Here is a 22,131-nt window from a genome sequence, read left to right on the forward strand (position 1 = left end):
CCAGTGATTGTCTGTCTCCACAAAAGGGACAGACAGGGCTTATGGGGTTTTCATTTTGGTTGTCCCTTCTGAGGACATTCTCATTTTAGTGCTCTGAAAGGCCATAGAAATGGTACTTGGTGCCAGGACATCAGGAAGTCCCATCTGATGTAGTAAGTAAGGCCATAACTAAGCCTCCCTTTCTCTCTCTCTCTCTCTCTCTCTCTCTCTCTCTCTCTCTGTGTGTGTTTTAAATTCTTATTCTCCTCTTGATCTTGGTTGTAATATACCCAATTGGCAGCTTGTAAGAGCTCCTCTAGGGTCCCTTCAAGGCCAACAGCCAGTTTTTGCATTTTCTTTGAATATCTAGGGCAACTGAGTGACAAATTCATCTTTTAAAATCATCTCAGCCTTAGGGGTGTCAGGGGAGATAGCCATATATTTAATGAGAGCCTCCCTCAACCTCTCCAGGAAGGCTATTGGGCTCTCATTTTGTGTTTGTAAAATAGTGGCTAATTTAGCATAATTTAAGGGCTAAATCTTAGATTTTCTTAATTTTCTTTTAAAACATCTGTCTCATTAAGAGTCTGATTTAACAAAAGCATTATATCTTGCCAGGTCAACTCAAAAACATACGTAATATTCTGAAAAGCCTTTATATACTTATCCGATCAGAAAATTTACCCAGATCTCCTTTTATCTGTCTTAAACCTTGTAATGTAAAGGTTTTTTTCTTCTGGCATTCTAGTTTCTTGTAAGCGAAACATGCCTGTTACATTACAGGGAGGGCCTGGATAAGGCGGGTAGCAGGGAGCAGAATTGTATTATTATATATACATACATAGATTGAGGACCTGAGGAGGAGGAGGTTGAGGGGGGAGACTTCCCTTCCTCCTTCTCTAGGTCTGTTTTGGGTACAGCTAAGGGGCCCTTAGTTGTTTCCCCTCCTGATTGCTGGACTTTAGAAAAGAGTTGCCATTAAATTAGGATCCACCTTACACTGCTTACATAGATCTCAATTTTTTTTTCTTAAGGCCCAAAAGCAATGAACCTAGGGGAACTCTCCCCATTTCCCTTTACATTTGCAAAACCAGTCCAATTGTAGGAGAGTATTGTCATTGATATTTCCCTCTGGTGGCCAGGTTCCCTCTTCCAATTTGTATTGGGGCCAAGCCTTTGTGCAAAAGAAATTGAATCATAACGCATTCCAAAGGAGTAATGGCCTTGGTTGGGGAGTTACTCATCTACAGGAAAAAGGAAGAAAGTTGTCCCTTATCTCAATTTCCTGTAGCTGGCCAGGAGAAACCTCATCTCCTGGCCCGGCATTTTGGCTGGCTATGGGATTGGCAGCCAAACACCCTGTCAGTCTCGCGAGGTGCTGGGAGTAGTCCTTCTTACCCAGACTTTGACCCTACCTCTGAGAGCTGATCTGGTCTTTCTTGCTTTTTTTACCCCTCCAGTTTCCCACCTGCAGGACCTTGGGGGTATGGACTGTGACCAAGCAAGATTTTCCTGGTTATTGTAGGATGCACTCATTTTATTTTGGCTCAACAGTAACTTACATATTGATCATTGGCCTTTGAGGGAGGGGGTTAAAGGGCCAAAGTCAAGGTCTATTCCCCTGCCTTTTTCAACAATGCCCGCATAAATATGTTTTAGCCACGTGGATATCCATTTTTGGCATACAATGGGCTCAGTTTAGTAAAATGGCTCCCATGTATCTTAGTAAAAGCCCTTCATATATCATCCCTCTCTCATATGGCAGAGGCATCCAGTCCTCTGCTAAATGGGAACAACACAAATGTGGAGGATTTGGAGGCCGGCGCCAAGGGTATTGCCATCATTTTCCCGGCCTTTGAATCAAAGGAGGAATTTTAATCTTAACCCAGTGTACTTTTAAAATCCATTTATTTATGGGGCGCCTGGGTGGCTCAGTCGGTTAAGCGTCCCACTTCGCTCAGCTCATGATCTCGCGGTCTGTGAGTTCGAGCCCCGCGTCGGGCTCTGTGCTGACAGCTCAGAGCCTGGAGCCTGTTTCAGATTCTGTGTCTCCCTCTCTCTCTGCCCCTCCCCTGTTCATGCTCTGTCTCTCCCTGTCTCAAAAATAAATAAAGAAAACATTAAAAAAATTTTTTTAAATCCATTTATTTTAACCTTAGTCTGTCCCGACCATACATTAAAAAAAAATGTTTTTAAGATTTTCCTTCACGAACCCTCTACAACTTTTCTTTACGTTTAGATTTTGTCCCAAGCTATTTCTCTCCAAATAAACAGTCTCATTTAGGACAGAATTACTTTCTTTTACCTTCAACAAAAATATATTTTCATTTCTTATATATTTTTTTATATCTCTTACTTTTCTTTTTTTTCTTTTTTTTTTTTTAACGTTTATTTATTTTTTGAGACAGAGAGAGACAGCGCATGAATGGGGGAGGGGCAGAGAGAGAGGGAGACACAGAATCGGAAGCAGGCTCCAGGGTCCGAGCCATCAGCCCAGAGCCCCGACGCGGGGCTCGAACTCACGGAGCGCAAGATCTTGACCTGAGCTGAAGTCGGACGCCCAACCGACTGAGCCACCCAGGCGCCCCTATACCTCTTACTTTTCTACACACACACTTGCTTTTCTTATCTTTATCAGTTTTAACTACATTTAGTAGAATTTTAACTCTTAGAAAACTTAGTCTCCAGTGAAAACTAAGTAGTAACCAATTGTGAACTCTACGTTACATCAGAATTTTTTTTTTAGATGGCAAACTTATGAATCCGTTAAGCACAAAGCATGTTTTCCCACGCACCCAAATATTCTTAGTTTTTTTGCAACAAGTCAAAAGCACAGACCTACATCTAGTAATTACTGCTTTAGCCTCTTATCTCATTAGATATCCAATGAATTTACTCTCAATTTATCATGCAAGCAAACGTTAACGTTTTGCGTTACCAAAGACTTTGAAAGCTATCTTAACAATTACCCATGAAAACTCTGAGACAGACAGTCTGATGGGTGGCACTCCCTGAGCTGGTTCCTGGGCCTCCCGGGTTCCACTGGCGCACAGGGGGTCCTTGCCCCGCTGCACTGGGAGGGCTAGTCTCCTGTGGATCAAGTGGTTCACTGGCACCAGGTGAGGTCCCTTTTCTCAGCGCTCTGATGCTCGTATCCCTGGTGGCAAAGGAGGTGGAAACGTAACATCTCTGAATCCTGGACAAGGCCCCAAGTAATGTAGCAGGATTCTCTCACAGAGAGTCATGACCCTGAAGATTTTCTTTCCAGGAAGCAACTTTATTCCTGCCAGCACCATTCAGTTGGGTTCATACCCAAAGAACTGAGCCCCGAACGTCCTGTGGCATAGTTTTTTTATACATTTTTTATTGTTTTGTGTCCCCTATATAGTAACACACACAAACATGTAGTCATTCGGTAGTCTCAGTTTACAAGGTCATGAGGGATGTTGTCACGTAGGGACACAGCCAGGTTAACCTTGAAGTGTTTTTTTTTTTTTCTTTTTTCTTTTTTTTTTTTTCTCTCTTTAGGGAGGGGACCCTACCATAGCATGAGAAAATTAGCAAGGCAAAAATCACTATAAGAAAAGTCAAAAGGCAAGTGACAGAATGGGCAACAGTTGTAATGGAAAAAACTCAGTTTTTCCCTTCCAATGTAGGGGAAAACCCAGTTCTTTTCTGCTATGTGTTTTTCTCTTGTGTGTCTCCCTTACAGAGAATACTTCACTTCTGACACTTCTGGTCACAAATGTTTGAGGGTTTTTCCCTGCAACAACAAGCAATTCTCCCAACACCAGCTAGGTGTCCTACAAGTTAACTCAATTCTAGCATTATCTACCTGAAGATAGAGTCAAATCTCACAGGTAAGGGCTCAGTCCTACAAGACTGCTCCTCACGAATCTCAAGCTCAGGTTATCTATCACCTGTGCTTCTGATCTACTGGCTATCTATCCCTCCTTGGTTTAATTAACTCGCTAGCACAGCAAAACACTGTTTCCAAGTTTATTAAAGTATATGATAAAGGATACAGATGAACAACCAGATGAGGAGACACACAGGGCAAGGTCTGAGAGGGTCCCAAGAGCAGGGGTGTCTGTCCCAGTGGATTTGGTGTACATCACCCTCCTGGTGTGGATATGTTTGCCAGCCTGGAGGTTTCCTGAACCCATACCACCAGGATTTTATGGAGGCTTCCTCACGTAGGCATGATCAATTATTAAATCTATTTCTACCCCCTTTTCCCCTCTCTGGAGGATGGGGGGTGGGGGGTGGGACTGAAAATTCCAAGCTTCTCCTCACAGTATGGTCTTTCTGGAGACCAGCCCCCATCTAGATGCCCACCCAGGATCATTAGAACAAAAGATACTGTTCTTTCTCTTATCCTTTAGAAATTTACAAGGGTTTTAAGAGCCCTGTGTCAGAGATGGGGTCAAAGACAAGTAGTAGAACAAGAGATATTCCTAGTGCTCCTAACATTTAGAAAATTACGAGGGTTTTAGGAGGTCTGTGCCAGAAACTGGGGGCAGAGGCCAATATATATATTTTCTATTGTCTCATAACAGTATTTACAGTTCAGGTCATGGACATAGTGATTATATCCTAAATATTTAGAGAGAATTCTCTTTATCTGCCAAATCAATAAAGAGACCAACAACCCAACAGAAAATTGGAGAAAGAATATGAACAGACAGATCTCAGGAAAGTGATATAAATACGTTTTATGATACAAAGACATAGGGGCACCTGGCTGGCTCAGTCAGCAGAGCATGTGACTCTTAATCTCAAGGTCATGAGTTTAAGCCCCACACTGGCCATGGAGCTTACTTAACAACAACAACAACAAAAAGTTACAAAGATATAGGCAAACTCATTAATAATAAAGGGAAATAAAGATGAAAATCACACCAAATATCATTGTCAACTATCATACTGATAAAAATTCAAAAGTTTGACAATATACCCTATGGGAAAACAGATCCCATATGCTGCTGTGAAATTAATATGAAAAGATCTCTGAGATAGATTTTTAAATGGATAAAAGGAAAAAGACAAACCAGCTCCTAAAGCATATATGATTTCCATTTTTATTTGCATAAGGACACACACACACACACACACACACACACACACACACACAGAAAAGTGGTTACTTGTTGCAGTGGGAACCAGAGTGGATGAGGGATAAGGTGAGAGTAAGTGTATACCTTTTAAGAAAAAAACAAAAGAACTATGGTCCAAAGAGTTTCCTAAAAGGCAAATCATTATATGTGATAAAAACAGAATACTGTTGTTGTTTTTTAAAGTATCCAGAAGTTTTGAAATGTACCCTATGGCAATGACTCCTATGTGTACAACTGCAAAAATATTTTGTGTGTGTGTCTGTATCCTGGCTTATTTCCGAGAAGACTAATTGGCAGAGAACTTTTTTTATATCAAAAGGGTGGTTAAAGGGTATCTAAAGTGCCAGAAAAAAAAAAAAATGTGGTGCAATGGCTTCTTGGCAGTCTTTGAACAGGATGTTACAAAACATTTCCCAAACATTCAGTTAATGGGAATCCTCCTGGCAACACAGAGTAACAATGAGCTTATTCATATGAAATGTGTCAATATGGTGGTTATGAATAACCTGAGGCAGACAGGAAATGCACAGTCAAGTGAAATACCTTCACTGAACATTTACGGTATCAGAATTTGGCATCCTTTCCATCATTCAAAATATGTTCTGACCTGTCAAGAGAAACCACACAATCAATTGATTTAAAAAGACAAGTATCGGGGCGCCTGGGTGGCCCAGTCGGTTGAACGTCCGACTTCAGCCAGGTCACGATCTCGCGGTCCGTGAGTTCGAGCCCCGCGTCGGGCTCTGGGCTGATGGCTCAGAGCCTGGAGCCTGTTTCCGATTCTGTGTCTCCCTCTCTCTCTGGCCCTCCCCCGTTCATGCTCTGTCTCTCTCTCTGTCCCAAAAATAAATAAATGTTGAAAAAAAAATTTTTTAAAAATAAAATAAAAAGACAAGTATCATATGATTTCCCTAATATGTGGAATCTAAATAAACAAACAAACAAAAAAATCAAACTCATAGATACAGAGAACAGATTAGTGATTGCAAGAGGCAGGGAGTAGGGGATGGGAGAAATAGGTGGGCCTTTTTTTTTTTTTTTTAGTTTTTATTGAACAAAAATTTTTATAAAGATAAAACATGGAAGTAACCTGAGTGTCCACTGACAAATGAGTTGATAAGCAAAATATGGTATATACATGCAATGGAACGTTATTCAGCCTTTTAAAAAAGGAAATTCTGCAATATGCTACAACATGGATGAAACTTGAAGACATTAAGCTTAATGAAATAAGCTGGACACAAAAAGACAAATACTGTATGATTCCACTTACATGAGGTGCTTAGAGTAGTCAAAATCATAGAGACAGAAAATAGAATGGTGGTTGCCAGGGGCTGGATGGAGCAGGAGAATCGGGAGTTATTGATTAATGGGTACAGAGTTTCAGTTTTACAAGGTGAAGAGAATTCTGGAGATGGATGGTAGTGATGGTGGCACAACAATATGAATGTATTTAGTATCACTAAACTGCACACTTAAAAATGGTTAAGATGGTATGGGGCACCTGGGGGGCTCAGCTGGTTAAGCATCCAACTTCGGCTCAGGTCATGATCTCACAGTTCGTGAGTTCCAGCCCCACACTGGGCTCTGTGTTGACAGCTCGGAGCCTGGAGCCTGCTTCAGATTCTGTGTCTCCCTCTCTCTCTGCTCTTCCCCCGTTCATGTTCTGTCTCTCTCTCCTTTAAAGATAAGTAAAAACATTAAGAAAAATTTTTTTAAATGGTGAAGATGGTAAATTTTAGGCTGTGTGTTTTACCACAATAAAAAAAGTTTAAAGAAATAGAAAAAAAGAAAGCTAGAGTGGCTTTGTTAGTATCAGACAAAATAGACTTCAGACCAATACAATTACCAGACATAAAGAGGGACTTTTTTGAGAGAGAGAGAGAGAGAGAGAGAGAGAGAGACTGAATGAGTGCAAGAGAGAGAGAGAGAGAGAGAGAGAGAGAGAGAGACTGAATGAGTGCAAGAGAGAGGCAGAGGGAGAGAGACTGAGAATCTTAAGCAGGCTCCATGCTCAGCATGAAGCTTGATCCCATAATCCCAAGACCCTGGGATCATGACCTGAGCTGAAATCAAGAGTCAGATGCTTAACCAACTGAGCCACCCACGTGCCCAAAGGGATACATTTTATAATGATAAAAGAGCCAATTGACAAGGAAGAAATAGTAATCCTAAATGTGTATTCACCTAATAACAAAGTTTTAAAACACATGAATGAAAAACTGATGGAACCAAAGGAGATTTATAGTTGGAGACTTCCACACTTCTCTCTGTGTAACTGATGGAACAAGTAGACAGAAAATCAGTAAGCACAAAAAAGCTCTGAACAACACTATCAACCAACTTGACGGAACTGACATTTAAAAAAAATTTTTAAAAATGTTTATTTATTTTTGAAAGAGATAGAGTGCAAGTGGGAGAGGGTCAGAGAGAGAGAGAGAGGAAGACAGAATCTGAGGCAGGCTGTAGGCTCTGAGCTGTCAGCACAGAGCCTGATGCAGGGCTCGAACCCACAAACCGTGGGTTCATGACCTGAGCCAAAGTCCGGTGCTTAACCAACTGAGCCACCCAGGTGCCCCTAATGGAATTGTGTGAAATAGAACATTCCACACAACAACAGTAGGAAGTCTTTCAAGTTCACATGAAACATTCACAACCAATAAGGTAGACCATATTCTAGGCCATAAAATAAATCTTTACAAATTATTAAAAATTAAAATCACACAAAGTACATTTTATGAACTCAATAGAATTAGATTAAAAACAATAACAGAAAAATATCTGGACAATTCCCTAATAATTGGATAGCTTCTAAATAACCCATGTGTCAAGGGAGAACTCTTCAGTGAAATTAGAGAAAATATTTGAGCTAAATTAAAACTTGTGAAATGCAGGGGCACCTGGGTGGCTCAGTTGGTTGAGCATCCAACTTTGGCTGAGGTCATGATCTTGTGGTTCATGGGTTCAAGTGTCACATTGGGCTCTTTGCTGTCAATGTGAAGCCTGCTTCAGATCCTCTAGCCCACCTCTCTCTCTGCCATTTCCCCATTTGTGCATTCTCTCTTTCTCTCAAAAATAAATAAAAACATTAGAAGTTTAAAAAAAAAAAAACTTGTGAAATGCAGACAAAGCAGTGCTTAGAAGGAAATTTATGGCATGAAAAGCTTTTATTAGAAAAAATGATCTAGGGGCGCCTGGGTGGTGCAGTCGGTTAAGCGTCCGACTTCAGCCAGGTCGCGATCTCGCGGTCCGTGAGTTCGAGCCCCGCGTCGGGCTCTGGGCTGATGGCTCAGAGCCCGGAGCCTGTTTCCGATTCTGTGTCTCCCTCTCTCTGCCCCTTGCCCGTTCATGCTCTGTCTCTCTCTGTCCCAAAAATAAATAAACGTTGAAAAAAAAATTAAAAAAAAAATGATCTAAAATCATCTAAGCTTCCACCTTAAGAAATTTTTTAAAAAATTAAACATAAGAGCAAATTCAGAGTGCCTGGGTGGCTCAGTCAATTAAACATCTGACTCTTGGTTTTGGTTCAGGTCATGATCTCATGGCTTTGTGGGTTTGAGCCCTGCATCAGGTTCTGCACTGGCGGTGCAGAGTCTGCTTGGGATTCTCTCTCTCTCCTTTCTCTCTCTTTCTCTCTCTCTGCCCCTCCCCCACTCGTGCTGTCTCTGTCTCTCTCAAAAATAAATAAACAAAAAAAAAGAACAAATTCAACTGAAAGCATGCAAGAGAAAATAAAGAGCAGAAATCAATACAATTGAAAACAAAAACACAACAGAGAAAATCAATAAAATTAAAAGCTAGTTTTTGGGGAAGAATAATAAAATTGATAAACCTGTAGCCAGACTGAAAAAAGAATACACCAATCATCCATATAGGAATAAAAAGGGAGATATCACTACAGACTCTACAGACCCTACAGACATTAAGTGTATCAGAGAATACTACAAAAAAAAAAAAAAAAATCAAAACCCTCTATGCCTATAAATTTGATGACTTAGATGAAATGGACTGATTTGTTAAAAGATACAAATTACCAAAACCTGTTCAAGAAGAAATAGATGAGCTAAATAGTCCCACATTTATCAAAGAAATTGAATTCATTGGGGAAAGCCTTCCAACAAAGAAAACTCCAGGCTCAGATGGTTTAACTAGCAAATATTTACAACGTTTATTTATTTTTGGGACAGAGAGAGACAGAGCATGAACGGGGGAGGGGCAGAGAGAGAGGGAGACACAGAATCGGAAACAGGCTCCAGGCTCTGAGCCATCCGCCCAGAGCCTGACGCGGGGCTTGAACTCACGGACCGCGAGATCGTGACCTGGCTGAAGTCGGACGCTTAACTGACTGCGCCACCCAGGCGCCCCGGCTAGCAAATATTTAAGTAAGAAATAATACAAATTTGGGGGCGATACAAATTTGGCTCAGAGCCTGGAGCCTGTTTCCGATTCTGTGTCTCCCTCTCTCTCTGCCCCTCCCCCGTTCATGCTCTGTCTCTCTCTGTCCCAAAAATAAATAAACGTTGAAAAAAAAAATTAAAAAAAGAAATAATACAAATTTGACATAATCTCTTCCAGAAAATAGAAGAGAAGGAAGCACATCCCAAGCCATTTATGAAACCAATATTTTTGTCTCAGGTCGGGCTGCTAAAATGAAATAGCATAAACTGGGTGGCTTAAAAACAACAGAAATTTACTTCTCACAGTTATTGAGTCTGTAAGTCCAAGACTGGGGTGTTAGCATGGTTAAAATTCTGGTGAAGGCCCTCTTCTGGGTTATAGACTGCTGTCTTCTCATCCTGTCCTCATATGGTAGCAGGGGTGCAAGAGAGCTCTTTGTGATCTAACGGCCTTAATATCATTAAAGAAGGCTTCACCTTATGACCTAATTACCTCCCAAAGGCCCTACCTCCTAATACCACCCCACTGGTGGTTAGTATTTCAACATATGAATTTTGAGGGAAACAAGCTTTCAGTCCAAGTGCAATTACCTTAATATCAAAACCAGAACCAGTGTGGTATTAGGTTACAGGATAGGCACACAGGTCAATGGAACAGGACACAGAGTCCAAAAATAGACCCACACAATTGATTTTTGACAAAAGTGCAAAGGCAATTCAATGGAGAAATGATTGTCTTTTGAACAAATGGTGGTGGAATAACTGGACAGCCATTTACAAAGCAAAATAAGCCACCACCCAAACTTCACATTTTATACAAATTTAACTCAAAATGGATCATGAATTTAAATATGAAATCTAAAAGTTTCAAAACTTTAGAAGAAAACACAGTAGGGAATCTTGGTAACCTGGACTTAGGCAAAGAGTTCTAAGAAATGACACCAAAGGCCTTATAGAAGAAAAACTTGATAGATGGAAGGGATTTCAGGACTTAAAACTGACTCTGTGAAGAATACTCTTTTTTTAATATAAGGTTCCAAATTCCTGGAAGTTTTTTTTTCTCTTCTTTTTGTATTTGAGAGAGAGAGAAAGAGACAGGGAGAGAGCATGAGTGAGGGTGGGGGGGTAGAGGGAGAGAGAGAGAGAGAGAGAGAGAGAGAGAAAGAATCTTAAACAGGTTCCATGTTTAGTGTGGAGCCTAATCCTGAGTGCGGGATCATAAAATCAAGAGTTGGACGCTCAATTGACTGAGCCACCCAGGCACCCCTGTGAAGAATACTCTTAGGAGAATGAAAAGACAATTCAGGGGCGCCTGGGTGGCTCAGTGGGTTGAGCATCCAAGTTCAGCTCAGGTCATGATCTCACAGTTTGTGAGTTCAAGCCTCACATCAGGCTCACTGCTGTCACCCTGTCAGTGCAGAGGCCACTTCACATCCTCTGTCTCCCTCTCTCTGCTTCTGCTCCTCCCCTGCTTGTGCTCTCCCAAAAATAAATAAATATTAAAAAAAGAGAGGGAGAGAATGAAAAGACAATTCAGAGATGGGAAGAAAAAATTTTAAAATCACAAATTAGACAAAGGACTTGAATCCAAGATATATAAGGAACTTTCAGAATGCAATTACAAGGGAGTCAATTTTTTTAAATGGGCAAAAATTTGGAAATATAAAATTTTAGAAGACAGCACCGACAACAATTTCTTTGACATTGGCTATAGCAATATTTTTCTAGATATGTCTCCTGATACAAGGGAAACAAAAGCAAAACAAAAACAAAAACAAAAAAAAAAAACCCACAACCCATTGGGACTACATTAAAATAAAAAGCTTCTGGGGCGCCTGGGTGGCTCAATTGGCTGAGCATCCAACTCTTGATTTTGGCCCAGGTCATGACCCCAGGGTCATGGGATTGAGCCCTTGCATTTGGCTTGGTGCTGAGTGTGGAACCTGTTTAAGATTCTCTCTCTTTCCCTCTGCCCCCATCCTCTGCTCTCTTTGTCTGAAAAAAATAAAAATAAAAAGCTTCTACACAGCAAAAGAAACAATCAACAGAACTAAAAGACAACCTGCTGAGTGGGAAAAGATATTTGCAAATGAAATATCCAATAAAGGGATAGTATCCAAAATACATAAAGAATTTATACAACTCAACACACACACACACACACACACACACACACACACACACACACACAAATAATCCAATTAAAAACGAGCAGAAGACATGAACAGATATTTCTGTAAAGAAGACCTACAGATAGCCAACAGACACAGGAAAAGATGCTCACCATCACTCATCATCAGGGAAATGCAAATCAAAACCACAGTGACATATCACCTCACACCAGTCAGAATGACTAAAATCAAAAACACAGCAGACAAGTGTTGACGAGGATGTGGAGAAAAAGGAACCCTCGTGCACTGTTGGTAGGAATGCAAACTGGTGCAGCCCCTGTGGAAAACGGTATGGAGATTCCTCAAAAAATTAAAAATAGAATTACCATATGATGCGGTAATTCCACTAATGGGTATCTACCCAATGAATTATGAAAACACTAATTCAAAAAATATCTATGCACCCCTATGTTTATTGCAGCGTTATTTATGATAGTTATATTATGGAAGCAGCCCAAGTATCCATCCATAGATGAATGAGTTAAGATGTGGTATATACATACAATGAAATGTTACTCAGCCATAAAAAAATAATGCAGTCTTGCCATTTGCAACAACATGGATGGAGCCAGAGAGTGTAATGCTAAGTGAAATCAGTCAGTCAGAGAAAGACAAATACCATATGATTTCACTCACATACGGAATTTAAGAAAGAAAAACAAATGAACAAAGAAAAAAGGAAACAAACCAAAAAACAGATTTTTAAGTACGGAGAACAAATTGATGGTTACCAGAGGGGAGGTTGGTGAGGAGATGGGTGAAATGGTGAAATAGATAAAGGGAATTAAGAGTATACTTACGATGAGCACAAGTAATGTATAGAATTGTTGAATCACTATATTGGACACCTGAACCTAATATAACACCATGTGTTAACTATAGTGGAATTAACATTTTTTTTAAAAAGGGCAAAGATTTGAACTGACAATTCACCAAAGAAGCTACATGGATGGCAAATAAGTACATGAAAAAATGCTCAAAGTCATTAGTCGCTAGGAAACTGCAAATCCAAATCATAATGGTGGGGGCATCTGGGCATCATAATGGTAGGGGCTCAATCAGTTGAGCGTCCGACTTCGGCTCAGGTCTTGATCTTGAGGTTCATGAGTTCGAGGTTCTGCTGTCGGCCTGTCAGCATAGAGCCCGCTTTGGATCCTCTGTCCCTCTCTCTCTGTACCTCCCCCACTCATGCTCTCCCACACAAAAAATAATAAATACTAAAAAAATCATAATAGTATACCACTTCATAACCAATAAAGTGGCTATAATAAAAAAATACAGACAACAACAAGTGTTGATGAGGATGTGGAAACACTGGAACTCCAATACACCACTGATGGGAACGTGAAATGGCCCAGTTGGTGTGGAAAACAGTTTGGCCGTTCCTCAAAAACTTAAACATAAATCACCACACGATCCTGCAAATCTACTCCTAGGTACACACCCAAGAGAACTGAAAACACGTTCACACAAAGACTTACTTGCACTTGAATATTCATAGCAGCATTATTCATACTAGCCAGTATGTAAAAATAACCTAAATACGTGAGTGATGAATGGATGAACAAAATGTATTTCCACCCAAGGGGATACCACGCGGCCGTGACAAGGAATGAACTATGATGCACACTACAACATGCATAAGCCTTGAAAGCATTATGCTAGGTGAATGAAGCCAGATATGAAAGGCCATGTGCTGTATGATATGATCCCATTTATATGATTGTCCAGCAGAGGCAAATCCATAGAGACAAAAAGTCGATTAGTTATTGTCAGAGGATGGGTGTAGAGGGGATTAGTAGTGACAGGGCTTCTGCTGTGGGTTATCTTAATCAACTGCAGCTGTCATAGCAAAATACTGTAGATTGGGTGGCCTAAACAACAGAAGTTTCTTTTTCATGCATCTAGAGGCTGGGAAGTCTAAGATCAAGGTGCTGGCAAAGTAGGTTTTATTCTGAGGCTCTTGGTGTGTGCATATGGAGACAGAATCCTCTCCACCTCTTCTTATAAGTGCACGAATCCCATCAGGGGGACCCCACCCTCATAACCTCATCTGTCTCTAATTACTTCCCAAAGATCCCAATCTCCAAATACCTTCAATTTGAGGAAGAGGACTTCAACATGTACTCGTGGGTCAATTCAGTCCAAGCAAGGACTGATGGAAATGTTCTAGAATAAGATAGTGGTGGTGGTTGCACAACTTCGTGAATATACTAAAAACTATTGCATTTTATGTTTAAACACACACATACACACACACACTAAGATGCCACCATCTACCTGTTAGAGTGGCTAAAGTTAAAAAAATAAATAAAACAAAACACACATGACAATACAGAGGGCTGCTAAGAATGTGGAGGAACCAAAACTGTCACATATTGCTCAGGAGGGTGTAGAATAGTTCAGCCACTCTGGAGAACAGTTCGAAGGTTTTTTACAAACTTAAACACACACGTACCACAGAACCCAGAAATCTCACCCCATGTTATTTGCCCAAGTGAAATAAAAGCCTGTATTTACAGAATAACTGAAAACCACTTCACAAATGTTGACAGTAGCATTGTTTGTCATCACCAAAACCTGGAAACAGTCCAAAAAATTGTAGCACATCTATAAAATGGGTCGCTAGTTTGTCATTAGGAAAATGGCACTGATACCACAACACAAATAACTCTCAAATGCATTAGCTCAATGAAAGAAGCCAGATTCAAAAACTTACAGGGGGCACCTGGTGGCTCAGTCGGTTAAGCATCCAGCTTTGGCTCAGGTCGTGATCTCGCAGTCTGTGGGTTCAAACCCCACGTGGGGCTCTACGCTGACAGCTCAGAGCCTGGAGCCTGCTTCGGATTCTGTGACCCCCCTCTCTCTGCCCCTCCCCCCGCCCCTCGTGCTCTGTCTCCCTCCATCTCTCAAAAATACATAAGTGTTAAAAAACAATTGAAAAAACCTTACACACGGTATGATTCCATTTACGTAACATCCCAGAAAGGCAAAAGTGTAGGGACAAGACCCAATCAGTGGTTGCAGACAGACACCGTACCTTCGGTTCCTGCTGGCCAATTAGCTTTCTCTTTATTGGTGTGCCCTCCACTCCCCACCTCCACCTGCAGCAGCCCTCCCTCCCATGAGCGCCCTTAGGCTTAAGCTTCTCCATTCTACTAAATCAGTTATATTACTCCTCGGCCGGCTTTCGTTTTCCAGAATTGTGTTGACATTTCTTTTTTTTTATATAATTTTTTAAAGTTTATTTATTTACTTTGAGAGAGAGAGAGAGAGAGAGAGAGTGCACGCACAAGCAGGGGAGGGGCAGAGAGGAGAAACAGAATCCCAAGCAGGCTCCAGGCCATCAGTGGAGAGCCTGCTGTGGAGCTTGAACTCAGAAACCGTGAGATCATGACCTGAGCTGAGATCAAGAGTCAGATGCTAAACCGACTGAGCCACCCAGGAGCCCCTGTGTTGACATTTCTTAACTCTTATCATCTCCTCCCCCCTCTTTAGCCCTATAGGTTTATGGTCTTTTTATTTCTTTACTGTTATTACAGTGGGGATTTGGAAGGGAAACGGATAAATGCACAGTCAATCTGTCACGTTAACTGACACAGCTGTTCTTTAATCAAGTCTACAACATAAATATAGTTGAGGAAATGGATACTATTTTCTCATGAATATATATAAAGTTTATCACTAGCCAACCTGAGAAAATATAGATGTTTAGCAGATAGGATCCCAGTAAGGATGGCCATGCAAGCCATTTGATTTTTGACTCCCAGAGGGGACACCCTAAAAAGAGTTGCCTCGCGGTTTCCGGTCTGTCAGCCAGAATTTCCAACAGCTGCCTAGGCTATGGGCCAGAGTTCATGAGAGTCTGGCAAACCAACAGTTTTATACGGGCCTGTGGGAGCTGGGGCAGCCCCCTAGCAGTGGTAAGCTGGTGACTCAGCAAAGGAGTTGTAGGTCTGCGTGTATCTATCAGCAGAGTCCCAGGAATCACACTTAAAATCAAGACCCAGAAATGCCTTTTCATTACTTACGTCATAATCATCCCCTCACATAAATGCGTAAAACTTGTGTTGAAATAGCACTGACTCCCAAAGGAAACATTCCTGTTCTCTCTCGTTTCTATGGCACTGTGATCTTCGGTCTCAAGCAGTCTTTGAAAAAGGCAGTAATACTCAAATCTTCCACACCAAGATCACATCAAGTACCACAAAAACGCCAGAGTCTCAGGAAGCAGCTGGGCTATTGTTTCCCCCTTCTTTAGATGCCCCACAGAAAAACTGAAGCACACTGGGTGGTGGCTTCTAAACCTTTGGATCCCCCAGATGTCAGTTGCAGGTTGTAACATGCTCTACTCGCATCTTACTCTGTCACTGTTCGTCTTTGCCAGCTGACCCTGAAAATTGAGATTTTACTCTGTAATACTATAAAACTGTGATCTTGTATCTCACTCCAGCACACCACCAATACACAGAAAGAGAGAGAGACATACAGACAGAATTGGGTGCCCTTGTGTTTATGTGGAAACTCCGGGCCATGTAAACCAGGGCTTTCTTTTTTACGTGTGAGGGTGTATAGTGTACTTTATTGATGGTACGTGACAGGTAGGGCTCCCTAAATGCCTCCCCTTCTTCAGGGGGTTTGGAATGGAAACTGTGTTGAGGACAAGCGATTTTTCAGTATGTCGAGGGACCCCTGTAGGGCAAGGACACCCCAGCAGCCGAGGGCCTCTCTCTTGCTCACATGCCTCTCCCTGGGGCTGGTGTTCCAGGGTTCTTATTCCTTGGAGTCCATGTGTCCATCGCCCTATTGCTAGAGACAGATTCATTTTCATCAAAGGAAATAAGCTTGACAAAATGGTCATTGAAGGCAATGTCAGCCCCAGCACCAAAAGTGGAATTGTGGGAGGGACGCCTGGGTGGCTCAGTCAGTTAAGCATCCCACTTTGGCTCAGGTCTTGATCTCACCGTCTGTGAGTTTGAGCCCGGCGTTGGGCTCTGTGCTGACAGCGCAGAGCCTGGAGCCTCCTTCGGATTCTGTGTCTCCCTCTCTCTCTGCCCCTCCTCCACTCATGCTCTGTCTCTGTCTCTCAAAAATAAATACACATTAAAAGTTTTTGAAAACCACATTAAATAAAGGTGGAAGAGTGGGTGTCACCGTTAAAGCTGCAGGAAAACTGGTCCTTAGTGTAGCCCAGGATGCACTTGAGAGGGCCCTCTGATGCCTGCTTCACCATCTTTTTGATGTTGTCCTATTTGGCAGCTTTCTTCAAATGGTAGGTCAAGTCCATGACCAACACATTGTGGGTGGGGATACAGAAAGTCATGCCAGTGAATTTCCCGTTCAGCTCAGGGATGATCTTGCTCACAGTCTTGGCAATACCAGTAGAAGGAGGGATGATGTTCTGGCTGGCTTCTTAGCCATCATGACATAGCTTCTCAGAAAGGCCATCTATGGTTTTCTGGGTGGCTGTAGCGACATGTACTGTGGTCATGATTCTCTCCGCGATGCCAAAGTTGTTATGGACGATCTTGACCAGGGGCTCAAGCAGTTAGTGGTGCAAGAGGCGTTGCTGACTATCTTGAGAAAGTTGTCATACCTCTTTCTCTTGGTTCAAGTCCATCACAAATATGGGGGTGTCAGCAGAAGAGGCAGAGATGATGGCTCCACCCTTCAAATGAGCCCCAGCCTTCTCCAGAGTAGTGAAGATACCCGTGGGTTCCACAAGAAATTCAGCACCAACCTCACTCCGTTGGATGTTAGTGAGATCTTACTCCAGGGAGACTGAGATAGGCTTTCCATCAATGACAAGTTTCTCATTCTCAGTCTGGACTGTGCCATTGAACTTTCCATGGGTGGAATCATACTGAACCAAGTAGACCATGTAGTTGAGGTCAACGAAGCTGTTATTGGTAGAGACAATATTTACTTTGCCAAAGTTAATAGCAGCCTTGGTGACCAGACACCCAACAGAGTCAAAGTCATTTACTTGGGCCTTCACCATCATGTCTCAGGGACACAGCTGTTGTCAAACAGGGAGGGGCAGAGAGCCAAAAGGAGCCAGGACTTTCTTGAACAGAAGTTAAAGGAAATCTTGTAAAGCAAGGAGGCAGATGGTTGGTTGCTACTCTTAGGCACTACTGTCTTATTCTTGCTAATGAAACGCTGATTTTGTGAAGTATGGTCTGGCAACAGACTCAGGAATGAGGAAGGTGTCACCCAGCAGCATTGCCAGAGTCTCAGACAAAAAATATAAACACACCCAGTTAAAACTGAATTTCAGACAAACAAGGAATGCTTCGTGCCTTCAGTAAGCTCATGTGAGGATATGGTGCTGGGACCAGCAACAGTCACTTTGTCACCATGAAGAAAAAGTCATGAGGAAATCAGAGAGACCGAGCCAGAACTCTGCCATTGTTGAACTTCTGAATGAGGCAGCTCTGGAATTCTCTTTGCCAGACTTCTTGTTTTGTGAAAAAATGAATGTCCTCACTGTTTACGCCTCTTTTAGTTGGGCACTCTGTTTATGCTGCTGGAAGCCTCCCAAACGATTCACCCGAAGGTATTTTGAGTCTCGCTCGGTGTTAAAATGGCTGTGGTTCGCAGGCCCAATCTCCTGTCCAGATCAGCAAAACCATCTTGTTATACCATCTACTGGCCTAGCAGTATCGCATGGATCTTTCTCAACTTCTCACAAAAGAATCACAGAAACCCTCCCACGGACTTTGGAGGTGGGCAGGGGACTGTTTCTTGCCTCTTAGGATGGAGTAACTATGAACAGTTCTCTGTGTCCTCAATGTCACTGACAGCTTCAGAGATCTGAACTGGCTGCATGGGGAGTGCTAGCCAGGCAGGCCAATTTTATGGGAAAGACGGACGCTGTTTCACAACTGTGGGTATAAGATAAGTAACCTTTAGCCCAGAAGAAGTTGAGGCTCAGCATCAGTGGCGTTTGTGCTACTACTTTCTTTTTTTTTTAAGTTTGTTTGTTTTGAGACAGGCACACGGGGCGCATGCCTGGCGAAAGCAAGTGGGGGAGGGGCAGAGAGAGAGGGAGAGAGAGAGAATCCCAAGTAGGCTCCGCCCCATCGGCACAGAGTCCTACGATCTCACAAACTGTGAGATCATGATCTGAGCTGAAATCAACAGCTGGACGCTTAACCAACTGAGCCACCCAGGCACCCCACTTTTAATAATACCCACTATTGGTTGGTTCTACTTCCAAACATTCTAAAATTAATACAGTTTATCAAATGTTTGATGGCCACAGTTTGTATAGGTGGCAAACATTTTTACTTTTTGGAATTTTGAGGTGTGCCTGTGTGGCTCAGTCGGTTAAGTGTCCAACTCTTGACTTCTGTCAGGTCGTGATCTCATGGTTTGTGGGTTCAAGCCCCACATTGGGCTCTGTGCTGACAGCAAGGCCTGCTTGAGATTCTCTGTCCCCCTCTCTCTCTTCCCCTCCCCCACTCTTGTGCACACACGCTGTCTCACTCTCTCTTTCAAAAATAAACATTAAAAAAAAGTTTTCGAATAGATTATAGATGCATGTGGCATATGTAGAACTCAGACCAGTAAGTTCCCCATCCATCCTCGTCTCCTTTTTCCCTTCTCTAGAAGCAACCATTGTTACCAGTTTCTTGTGTACCTTTCCAGACTTTTGTATACATGGACGAATATATAAATACGTACAGCTCTTTTAAAGTACAAATGATAGAACATAATGCACATTAATTATATCTTGAAGATTCCCCAACATTATTAGTCTTTACACTACCTTACTTTGTTCAAGAACTGCATAGTATTCTAATGCATGGATGTGCCATAATGTATTAGGTATCTCCAACTGACAGACACTTTAGTGGACATTTGTCATGTTTTCTGGTTTGCCAACTCCTTTGGAATACTTTTCTTATTTATTTATTTATTTATTTATTTATTTATTTAAGAGAGAGAGAGAGAGAGAGAGACAGAGTGTGAACCGGGGAGGGGTAGAAAGAGAGGGAGACACAGAATCCAAGGCAGACTCCAGGCTCTGCGCTGTCACCACAGAGCTTGACGTGGGGCTCGAACTTGTGAACCATGAGATCGTGACCTGAGCCGAAGTCGGATGCTCAACCAACTGAGCCACCCAGGCGCCCCTGGAATACTTTTCATGTTTGTGGAAATACACATTCTGCAGTCTCTGAAACTCCACCAACCAGTTGCACCCATGCCAGTCTCCAAATCAGAAGTGGACCCCAGGAGGAATCGGGCTTTGCGCGGGACACCTATTATGCTGGCAAGGGTGCATCACAGCCTTATGGCCTTGGGGGCAGCATGGGTTACAAAATGAGTTCCTGATGCAAAAGAGACATTAGTGGTGCGGGTCTGAGCGACAGGTGCGATTGCAGTCAAGTTCTTGGGGGCATTGCAAATACAGCATCTAGTTTTTGGTGGCAGCAGAATGTTCTGGGCCTTTTGTTCACCAGGCTATTTATACATGTGGTTTGTGGCTTTAATTCTGGAAGATTGTCATCAAGCCTCTTCTCTAGCCCTCTCAACGGTTTTCTTTATAACAAATGACTTTCTGCTCATCAGCCAGAGTCACTTCTGCTTCTGCTTCTCGCAACCAAGAGCCCAATCTGAGACAAACATTTTGTTTTCTTTCTAATTTGTTGTTTTTATTGTCTAATTTGTTATTTATATTATTTGTCCATATACATCTTTGTAACTGTGTGCAAGTAAACCTGTGGCATAAAGTCCTAAAAATGGAAATGCTCTGGAGAAGCCTATTTGCAAAAGATATGTCTGATAAAGGAATATTATCCAAAGCATACAAAGAACTCTCTTTTTTTAATGTTTGTTTATTTATTTTTGAGAGAGAGAGAGAGAGAGAGAGAGACATAGAGCATGAGTGGGGGAGGGGCAGAGAGAGAGGGAGACCCAGAATCCGAAGCGGGCTCCAGGCTCTGAGCTGCCAGCACAGAGCCCAGTGCCGGGCTCAAACTCACGAACTGTGAGATCATGACCTGAGCAGAAGTCAGAGGCTTAACCGACTGAGCCACCCAGGTGCCCCGGAAATGCAAATTAAAACGAGGTAACACCACACACCTATTAGAGTGGCCAAAGTCCAAAAAACTGGCAATACAAAAGCTGAAGAGGATGTAGAGAGTAACAGTAACTCTCACGCCTTGCTGGTCGGGTTGCAAAATGGTACAGCCACCTTGGAAGAGAGTTCGGCAGTTTCTTACACAACTAAACATACAGTCTAGCAATCATGCTCCTTGGTATTTAACCAAATGGGCTGAAAACTTATGTTCACTCAAAAACCTGTGCACGGATGTTTATAGCAGCTCTAATCATAATTGCCAAAATTGGAAGCACCAAGCTATCCTTCAGTAGGAGAATATATAAGCAAACTATGGCCCATCCATACAATGTAGTACAAAGAAATGAGCTACCAAGCAGCAAAAAAGACATAGAGGACTTTTTTTTTTAAGATTTAAAAAATTTTTTTAAAAAGTTTATTTATACATATATTTTTGAGAGAGAGAGTACAAATGGAGAGAGAGAGAGAGAGAGAGAGAGAGAGAGAGAGAGAATCCCAAGCAGGGAGCCCTATGTAGGGCTTGAACGCACAAACTGTGAGATCATGACCTGAGCCGAAACTAAGAGTCCAGCATTTAACCGACTGGGCCACCCCAGGTGTCCCCCCCTCCCTTTTTTAAAGTAATCTCTACACCCAACATGGGGCTCAAACCTACAACCCTGAGATCAAGAGTCACGTACTCCACCCACAAGCCAGCCAGGCCCCCTGACATGGCGGAACTTTAGAAAGTGTGTTGTTAAGTGAAAGAGGCCAATCTGAAAGGGCAATGTACTATAGGATTCCAACTGTATGACATTCCAGAAATGACAAAACTATGGAAGACAGTAGTAAGATCAGTGGTTGCCAGTTGTTCTGAGGGAGAGAGGGATGACAAGGTGGAACACACGGGATCTTTAGGGCAGTAAAACGATCCTGTAGTATACAGTATTGGTAGACACATGTCCTTATACATTTGTCAAAACCCAGAGAATGTACAACATGAAGAGTTAACCCTAATATAAACTATGGACTTAATTAATAATAATGTATCAATATCGTTCATCAATTACATGTATTACACATTGTATTACACACTAATACAAGATGTAAACAATGGAGGAAATTGTGTGCTCAGGGAGAAGGGATATGTGGGAAATTTCTGTACTTTTCAATTTAGATTTGTAAATCTAACGCTGCTCTTCAAAATACCAAAAAAAAAAAAAAGGGGTGCCTGGGTAGTTCAGTTGGTTGAGCGTCTGACTCTTGATTTCAGCTCAGGTCATGATCTCGTGGTTCGGTTCAAGAGATAGAGCCCTGAATTGTGCTCTGCGCTGACAGTGTGGAGGCTGCTTGGGATTCTCTCTCTCCCTCTCTCTGCCCCTCCCCCAGCTTGCACACAT

General features: G+C 42.2%; 1 pseudogene; it reads right to left on the reverse strand.

Annotated features, from left to right (window-relative positions):
- Positions 1–16,400: 16,400 nt before the first annotated feature.
- LOC121044516 (glyceraldehyde-3-phosphate dehydrogenase-like) lies at positions 16,401–17,665 on the reverse strand (annotated as a pseudogene).
- Between the last annotated feature and the right edge of the window lie 4,466 nt (positions 17,666–22,131).

The sequence above is a fragment of the Herpailurus yagouaroundi genome, unplaced genomic scaffold (genome assembly GCF_014898765.1).
Source record: "Herpailurus yagouaroundi ecotype Mexico unplaced genomic scaffold, PumYag 188, whole genome shotgun sequence".
NCBI classification, from domain to species: domain Eukaryota; kingdom Metazoa; phylum Chordata; class Mammalia; order Carnivora; family Felidae; genus Herpailurus; species Herpailurus yagouaroundi.